Consider the following 7,801-nt stretch of genomic DNA (forward strand, 5'->3'; position numbering starts at 1 on the left):
ATGCCTGGCAGCAATTTAAAAAGGACATGAAAGAACTCAGTCCTTTTCATTGGATCTCCCTACATTTGACTCAGCATAACCATATTGTCTGTCTCATGTCTGTCTCATTCTTGTTCTTATATGTCTATTTCTAGTCTGCAGATGCAGAATGAAGAGTCTAAAAGGACTCAAGCTCTACAGATGGCATACACTTTTCAAGATTTATTAAGAAAATAAAAAGGGGGAGATGTGAGCAGCCACCACTTGCCGATACTGTCACGAGAATGCACCAAGGAACGTGGAAGACTGATGGACCTTGGGCGTTAGCAGGGCTGACACTAAACACCTTGTCTGTTGAGATAGTAGTGGCTCAAGGCAATTCCCTAACCTGATGATCCTTTTACTGTTTACCAAACTTTACCATTAATATGCCTGTATGCATTGCTAAAGGTATTCAAGTAAATAAATAGCAGACCAGGCCAGAAGTGGGTGTGTCTCTTCAAGAAAGAGGCTCCCCCTGGCCTCCAAGGCCTTCTAAATTAATATTTCTTGTATAGCATTTTCATTTGTGCATCAGCCCCATCTTCAGGTCCTGAACCCTGCTGCAAAGGTTGTGGCAACAATTCAATGAAGAAAGGACAGCCTTTCCAACAAACAATAATGCAACAATTAAACATCCATAGCCCCCCCCCCAAAAAAAAAACAACCTTAATTTAAATCTTACACCTTATATAAAACTTAACTCAAAATAGATCATAGAGGAGATGGTGGAGTAGTATGGCAAAGCTTTTGGTACTGAGTCTCTGGGCTGACTTTGGTTCCGGTCTAGCAGCAGTAGTGATTGCTGCGCAAAGAGTGCCCAAGGTAGTTGGCCAAGATGCCGAATATCAAAATCTTCAGGAGCAGCTCCCTCCAGGCCTTGTTCCAGAAAATTGCTGACTGCCTGGGCCTGGAGGTAGGCAAGGTGGTGGTTAAGAAATTCAGCAACCAGGAGACCTGTGTTGAAATTAGCAAAAGTGTCCATGGAGAGGATGTCTAGGTTGTTCAGAGTGGCTGCAGTGAATTTAATGACAATCTAATGGAGCTTTGGATCATGATAAATGCCTGTAAGATTGCTTCAGCCAGCTGAGTTATTGCAGTCAAACCATGCTTCCCTTATGCCTGGCAGGATAAGAAGGGTAAGAGCTGGGTTACACTCTCAGCCAAGCTTGTTACAAATATGCCACCCATAGCAGGTTCAGATCATATTATTACCATGGGCCTTCATGCTTCTCAAATCCAGGGCTTTCTGATATTCCTATGGACAATTTGTATACAGAACCAGCTGTCCTGAAGTAGATAAGGGAGAATATATTTGAGTGGAGGAACTGCACTATTGTCTCACCTGATGCTGGGGGAGCTAAGAGAGTTACCTACATTGCAGACCTGTTGAATGTTGACTTTGCCTTGATTCACAAAGAATGGAAGAAGGCCAATGAAGTGGACCACATGGTGCTGGTAGGAGACGTGAAAGATCAGGTGATCCATTCTAGTGATGACAAAGCTGACACTTGTGGGACAATCTGCCACACAGCTGACAAACTTCTTTCAGCTGGAGCCACCAGAGTTTATGCTATCTTGACTCATGGACTGTTTTCTAGCCTGGCCATTTCTCGCATTAACAATGCATCCTTTGAAGCAGTAGTGGTCACCAATACCATACCTCAGGAGAATAAGATGAAGCATTGCTCCAAAATACAGGTGATCAACATCTCTATGACCCTTGAAGAAGCCATCAGGAGAATTCACAATGGGGAATCTGTTTCCTACCTGTTCAGCCATGCCCCTTTATAAGAAAACTAGTAGCCCTGTGCATGAATCCGTGCACGAGTAGCTCGCTGCCGCTTGCCTCAGCTGCCCACCACTGCTGGTAGCTCTCCACTGCTCATAGCTTACTGCCCTGCCCTCCTGTAGCTCTCTGCCCACTGCCCTGCCCTCCTGTAGCTCTCTGCCCACTGCCCCACCCTTCTGTAGCTCTCCACCACTTTTAGATTGGTCATGATGTTATGGCATATCGGATAATTAGCATATTTCTCTCTTATTATATAGGATAACTTCTGAGGCTTTTAAAAAACAAAGTGAAACCCTTCCTTTGTTTAAAAAAAAAATAGATCACACAGCCGGGCTGGTGGTTGAGTGTTGACCCAGGTACCAAGAGATCGTGGTTAGATTCCTGGTCGGGGCACATGCCCAGGATCCCCAGAAAGGGGCATGCAGAAGGCAGCCAATCAGTGATTCTCTCTCATCATTGATGTTTCTATTTCTCTAGCCCTCTCCCTTCCTCTCTCTCTAAAAATCAATTAAAACATTTTTTTAAAAAAAAATAGATCATAGACTTAAATATAAAACCTGAAACTCTAAAACTTTTTGGAGAAAGACATGCACAAGAGAAATTCTTTGGAATCTAGAAGTAGGTGGAGTTCTTAGAATTGGTAGCAAAAGCACAATCCATAAAAAGAAAACTAATAAATTGGACCTCATCAAAATTTAAAATTTTACTCTGTGAAAGTTCACATGGAAAGGATATGCAGATGGCAAATAAGCACATGAAAAGATGTTCAGCATCTTTAGCCATTAGGGAAAAGAAAATTAAAGCTGCAATGTCATTTCACTACACACCTATCAGAATGGCTAAAGTAAAAAGTGACAACACCAAAGGCCGGCAAGGCTATGTTCCGAAACTGAACCACTGGTACGTAGCGGGTAGGATAGTGAAATGATGCAGTCCTTCTGGAAAACAATTTGGCAGTTTCTTATAAAACTAAATACTCACCACAATACAGCCCAACAACTGTGCTCCTGGGCCTTTATCCCAAGGAAGAGAAAATTTATATTCACACAAAGAGCTGTGCCTGGATGTACCTAGGAGATTTATTTATTCAAAATAGCTAAACACTGGCATCAGTCCAGATGTCCTTCAAAGGGTGAATGATTAAACAAATTGTGGTACATCCATCTCATGAGATAATACCAGCAATAAAAAAAAAAATTATTGCATAAGAAAATGCAACAACGTGAATGAATCTCCAGAAAATGATACTGTGTAAAAAAAGCCAATTCAAAAATCCAACTATGATATATATGATCCCAACTACAGAACATTCTGTAATAGGCAGAACTGTGGAGACAGTAAATAAATCAATGGTTATAGGAGTTAGAGGGGAGGAGGGATAAATAGGCAGAATAAGAGGATTGTTAGGATAGTGAAACTATTTTGTGTGGTACTATAATGACAGGTATATGTCATTATACATTTGTCCAAACTTATAGAATATACAACACCAAAAGTGAACTGTATATAAAAATATAAACTATGAACTTATATATAAACTTCAGGTGAAATGCTGTGTCAATGTAGGTTCATCACTTATACTATAATAGAGGCCCGATGCACGAAGATTCGTGCAAGAATGGGCCTTCCTTCCCCTGGCTGCCAGCACCGCCTTCACTCTGGCCCAGAGCTGCCTTTCCGCCTTCCCATGCTCCCCAGAGGCCCAGGGCTGCTGGGGAGGTGCAGAATGCCTGCGTTCTGCCCCACCCCCAGCTGCTCAGCGCCTGTGTATGCAAATTAACCACCATCTTTGTTGGGTTGATTTAAACATTCACTCCTGATTGGCTGGTCGGCATCGTGAAGGTACAGTCAATTTGCATCTTTCTCTTTTATTAGTGTAGATGTGCCACTCTGATGGAGGATGTTGGTAATGGAGAAGGCTATGTGTTGTACAGGGAGTATATGGGAACTCCCTGTACTTTCTGTTCCACTTGCTGTGAACCTAAAACTGCTCTAAAAATAAAGTTTGTGTTTTTAAAAATTTAACTAGTGTATGATTCTATTTATATAACATTATTTAAATGGCAAAATATAGAAATGAGGAACAGATTAGTGATTGTTTAAGGATGATATAGGGGCAGGAGGGAGGTAGGTTGGCTATCAAGTGGCAACATATCGGATCCTTGTGTTGAAACTGTTCAGTACCTTAACTATGGTGGTGGGCACATAAACTTACAAGATGATAAAACTATAGGACTTAATATGTTCAAAACCACATGTACATACAATACATACACGTGCAAGTAAAACTAGGGAATCTGAATAAGATTGTTGAATTGTATCCGTGTCAATCAATAACTTGGTTATTGTACACCATTGGGCAAGGTGTACAAGAGATAACTCTGTACTACTTATTAAAACTGCTTGTGAATTCTCTCAATTTAAAAAATGAACTACCTTAAATTATCCAGCAAGTTGTAATAATGCCATAGAAACTTGCCATAGTCTTCTTAATTTTGCTGCTTGCAGTCGATGTTGACTCTGCAGCTAAGGTCATCAGCAAATGAACATGACATGCTTCTACTGTTTGAGAAGAGAAAGCTATCCTAGCCTTAGAAATGGCCTGCTGTCCCAGCACCGGGGGCTTGTCTCACCTTGCCTGTGAGCTTGTGTAGCTCTACCTTCCGGAGGCCAAAGGAACCAAAGTGAGGCCCTGCCAGCTTTGGATGACTCACAAGCTTTCCTGAGGTCACCGAAACATCTGTGAAAAAGATATTCTAAACTGGGCTGACACAGCAATTTTTGTTCCATTTCATCTGGCTCCTTTTCTTTCTGTGACAAATACCACATAAAAGACCATTAAGTGGCATGAAGGAAAAGATTGTCTGCCATGGAAAACTATATTATAAATATGCAGCCAGCCACCAACAAAAATATTATAGCATAAGGCAGGAGTTAAGGATAATCAGAAAGAGATATAAAGAGAATGTCTTTCTCTTTAGCAACCGAAGGGGTGCATTTCCGGCATTCTCTCTGAAATAACTAGAGCATCAAGCTGAATGCCTGTAAGGTAGTCACTGCTTACATTGAATTTCCAAGTATGGAGCAAGGGGGGAAATAGAATGGGAGACTGACCTACTCTTTGCTTTTAATATTTTTTTGCCTATTTCTCCTCTTCTACTTTTCCTCCCCTCCCTTTATTGATTTTGTTTCTGTTTTGCTTTGTTCTAAGAGTCCTCATTCAATCTGATCTCCCAGCTTTTACCTGAGTGGCTCATTTCTGGCAGACTCGGAGAAATGGGTGGAGGAGAGAAACAAAAAAATCCATTTGCACTCAGGACTGAGAAGCAAGCCCCCTTGGGAATGAATATGCCCAAAGAATATAAATGACTTGGCTCAATAACAAAACCTTAGTCACCAACAAAGAAAAAAAACAAAGTGTTTATAATCAGTCATCTGCCCTGACCCACCGACTCAATCCTAGTTAGGTTAGAATTTACATATATATATTCTTTTCATTAAAACTTCTAAGGCACCTAGACAAAGCAGCACAGGTTTGATATCCACATGACAAAAAAAAACCAAAAACCTAACATGAGAAAGAGACCCCTCCCACCTCTGCAGGGGGAAGTTGAGTGTGGCTGAGGGCCCTACATATCACTGGAGGTCTCACAGAGCACAGGACACCCAAGGGCAGCATTGGCATTTGGGATGATGGTGCTCAGTGGCTGTGTCTCGTAGGAAGCTATGGACACCAGAAGCATCCAGCAGAATGCCTCTACGTCACTAGCAATCGTTAAAAACACCTATGTATGAAATCACAGGAGACACCCCTGAAGATGCTTAGAAATTGTATAGAGGAGATATGAGGAGTGATGGAAATAATGAAATAATAGGTAGTATAAAATCCAGAAAAAAACCATAATTTACTGTAATTAATATAAACACATTTTTACCTTTAAGCTGATGTAGCTCAGGAAAATACAAGTTTCAAGTGCATGCAGTTTACTTTCATTTAACAAAGAAAGTACTGAATTGGACTGAATTGAACTCTGCTCTCCTCCCAAATCTGCCTGAGTAGCCCCTATGAATGTCTTTGTATTCATTATGTAGTTAGTAAACACAGCTTTCTCCACTGACAGGTTTTAATGTCAACATATAAATGTGCTTGTAAATAAAAACTTCAAAATATAATTTCATATGTACAAAAATTGGTTGACTGGCAGCAATGAAGTAAATGCAGCATATCACATACTAGCAACTGTCCAAGAGATGTGATATTTGACCTCTGAGCAAACTGCCTATAAGATATACTCCAAGATAGAAAATAAAAGTTCTCCCAAAGAGAACATCCAGGTCATACTTGCAACACTCACTGTTTTGTTCTATAACTTTACCTAAGTATCTAACAAATTCCTTCTTCCTAAGTGAAAAATTCCAGGGCCACCGATGGCCATTATTTGCCACATCTGAACTGCACTCTTTAATAACAATCTTTAAACCTCAGTCCCTTCTTCGTTCTATTTCAGGCCCTCTTGCTTTTGAACTGTTATATCCTTGAAGAGTTTCCTTACGTAAACCTTTTCTATACTCCAAACTTTATCTGCATTAGTCATGTTCACCTTTCATTTCCTTCTCAAGAATGAGCACCAACACCATTTTTTTTAGTCTCTGCAAGGAGCTATGACCTAAAGATCTTTTCTCCTCAGGGCTGTCTTTATTGATGCTTTGTTACCATTCCTGTCATATGAGGTGAAGGATAATGCACAAAGCTCCAAGTGGGATGGCTTCCCAGACCTTTGAAATGCTTTTATATGCTATGTGCCTGACTTCCATTTGCTTTCCTCATTGTTAAGATGCTACTGCTTTCTATTTGTTTCATCTAGCCTACAAATCTTGTTACTAATATCCCCTTAAGAATTATTTCAATACGTATTTCTTTGCAAGCTTTGGCCCAATTCTTTTCTCCATTTTTCTAAAATTGTTTTTCTATGTGGTTTCTAATGTCATATGACAAATGCAATGACAAACACATTTTCTTAGTATGAAAATCAATAAAGTAATTAGGTTATTCTGATTCAATCAATTTACATGAATGTTTTATCTTTCCAGAATGCCACTTAATGGTCTCTTACACGGTATTTGTCACAGAAAGAGAAGGAGCCAGATGAAATGGAAAGCGTGGAATGGAGCTATCCCTGCTACTGGAAGAGGAACCCAAGAAACTATATTACTGATTGTGGACTAGGAGAGTCAGCGCTATATGAAGAGCATATTGTGCAGATTTTTTGAAAGTATTTACATGACGTGAAAGTGTTCACAAAAATACAAAACTTGCAAGCGAACAATAACCTAAAAACTCAGAACACCTATATTTTATTATCAGCCTTGATTTTTGATACTTTGGTTCTGCTTAATTTTCCAATTTGGAGCATTCGATAGTGGGGGGAAAAAATGCTCAAGCACAAATTGTTCAAAGTCCTATACAATTTGATTATACAACTGGAATGAGAAGTCATGGTGGCCACGTTCACCCTGCAGATAAGCTTTTGCCTTTTTACTTGACAACACTGCAATTTTGCTTTCCCTGTTTCACGCTCCAAGAAAACAGACAATTAGTGAACTCTGTGACATGTCATCTTCTTTTTCCTTCTTCACCAGTTTCCCGAAAACAAACATACTCAAAAGTATACATCATATCTACATCTTAGTTGCAGTGTCCAAAGCAGAGAAGAAAGAAATCCTGGGTACTGTCCCAGAAACACAGAAAGAGGTCACTAGAACAGGTACAATAGGAACAAGTCAGCAAACGGTCAAAACAATTCCTCTTCCAGCTTGCTTGTGTTTATACATATTTACCTTTTTCTCTTACACTTCCCACCCCCAACTGTACAACCGAGAAATACCTCTGTTCAATTAAACCACTTCTGCCATTCTGATAAACTTCCTGCTAGACTCTATAAGTGAGAATTACAGGAGGGCTTGTCTTATTTATATTTTTAACCTCAGCGT

At 40.0% G+C, this 7,801-nt stretch overlaps 1 pseudogene across 1 annotated transcript; it reads left to right on the forward strand.

Annotated features, from left to right (window-relative positions):
- Positions 1-856: 856 nt before the first annotated feature.
- Positions 857-1,812, forward strand: LOC307115005 (ribose-phosphate pyrophosphokinase 1-like; annotated as a pseudogene). Its single transcript has one exon. The product of its transcript is annotated as a ribose-phosphate pyrophosphokinase 1-like (transcript).
- Positions 1,813-7,801: the final 5,989 nt, after the last annotated feature.

The sequence above is a fragment of the Cnephaeus nilssonii genome, assembly GCF_951640355.1.
Source record: "Cnephaeus nilssonii genome assembly, chromosome: 1".
Taxonomy (NCBI): Eukaryota; Metazoa; Chordata; class Mammalia; order Chiroptera; family Vespertilionidae; genus Cnephaeus; species Cnephaeus nilssonii.